Here is a 2110-nt window from a genome sequence, read left to right as displayed (position 1 = left end):
CAGGGAGAGGGGGCCTCCTAATCCCAGGTAAAAATCAACCAAGTGTGGATCAGTATCGGCACGGGAACAGGCCCTTCGGCTCACAATGCCCGTGCCAGCATCCCCTCTCCCCGCCTTTCATCAGCCAGTCTGCTGTTCCATTCACCTCACCCCATTGCGGGCGTTGGACTTTGTGGAACTGGAGCGCCCCAATGCTGAGAACTATATTCTGCGCTCTCTCTGTGTCTCCCCCTTGGCTCTACCTGTTGAACCCCCGTTTCACTCGATTGTATTTATGTGTAGTATTATCTGATCCGTTTGGATAGCACGCAGAACAAAGCTTTTCGCTGTACCTCGGTACACGTAATAAACCTAGACTTTAGCGCGATGCCAACTTTAACTAATCTCCTCTCTGCCTGATCCATATTCCATCCCTGTCACTACAAATCCATTCAGGGAATGAAGGGCAATGGGCTCGGTGGAAGGTCAGCCATGATCCTGTGGGATAGTCCAGCAGGAACAATGGGCTGAATGGCCGTTACCTGCCTCCGATGCAGCTCTTTAGCGCAGATACAGGCCCTTCGGCCCAACGGGTCCGCGCCGACCAGCGATCCCCGCACATTAACACTATCCTACACCCACTAGGGATAATTTACACTTGTACCCAGCCAATCAACCTTCAAACCTGCACGTCTTTGGAGTGTTGGAGGAAACCGAAGATCTGGGAGAAAACCCACGCAGGTCACGGGGAGAACGTACAAACTCTGTACAGACGGCGCCCGTAGTCGGGATGGAACCCGGGTCTCCGGCGCTGCATTCGCTGTAAGGCAGCAACTCTACCGCTGCGCCACCGTGACCGCCATTTACCGTTTCAACTCATTAGATTTAGGCTCCAACACTTGCCCGTCAGAGAGAGTCACAGAGCCGTCCGGCACAAAGAGAGGCCCTTCGGCCCACCTGGTCCGTGCTGACCAAATTGGCAATCATACCTTTTGGGAGCAGAATTAGGCCATTCGGCCCATCGAGTCCACTCCGCCATTCAATCATGGCTGATCTATCTCTCCCTCCTAACCCCATTCTCCTGCCTTCTCCCCGTAACCCCTGACACCCGCACCAATGAAGAACCCGCCAATCTCCACTTTGAAAATACCCATTAACTTGGCCTCCACCGCCATCTGTGGCAAAGAATCCCACAGATTCACCACCCTCTGACTAAAGGAATTCCTCCTAAAGCCCATTCTTGGCTAGTTCCATTTGCCTGCACTTGCCCCATATCTCTCTAAACCCTTCCAACCCATATAATTTAGTATCTGTCCAAATGTCTTTTGGAAGTAAAAGAAATATTTGATGTTTTTTAATTATGTTTTCATTGATTTTAAGTTACTGTTACTAGATTTTAGTTACTGGTTTAATTTTGTTATCAATAAGCTGCCATGCCAAAACAAAATGCTTTTGAAAATTGAGAAGATTTTGACTGAATTATCAATTTACATATCATAGTATATTAAATATGGATGATTAATCCGAATGTTTGACCAATTCTCTGTTTTGGATTTAAAAGATCATCAGTGATAGGAGCAGAATTAGGCCATTCGGCCCATCAAGTCTTCTCCGCCATTCAATCATGGCTGATCTATCTCTCCCTCCTAACCCCATTCTCCTGCCTTCTCCCCACAACCCCTGACACCCGCACTAATCACGCTGCACGCCCTCAATAGCAACAAAGTCCTTCCTCAAATTAGGAGACCGAAACTGCCCACAATACTCCAGGTGCGGTCTCACCAGGGCCCTGTACAACTGCAGTAGGACCTCCTTGCTCCTAAACTCAAATCCTCTCGCAATGAAGGCCAACATGCCATTAGCTTTCTTCACTGCCTGCTGTACCTGCACGCTTACTACACCCAGGTCTCGTTGCACCTCCCCTTTTCCTAATCTGACACCATTCAGATGATAATCTGCCTTCCTGTTCTAACCACCAAAGTGGATAACCTGACATTTATCCACATTAAACTGCATCTGCCATGCATCCGCCCACTCACACAACCTGTCCAAGTCACCCTGCAACCTCATAGCATCTTCCTCACAGTTCACACTGCCACTCAGCTTTGTGTCATCCACAAACTTGGAGAAA

This window comes from Rhinoraja longicauda, chromosome 34, assembly GCF_053455715.1.
Source record: "Rhinoraja longicauda isolate Sanriku21f chromosome 34, sRhiLon1.1, whole genome shotgun sequence".
Taxonomy (NCBI): Eukaryota; Metazoa; Chordata; class Chondrichthyes; order Rajiformes; family Arhynchobatidae; genus Rhinoraja; species Rhinoraja longicauda.
Note: the sequence above shows the minus strand (reverse complement) of the source record.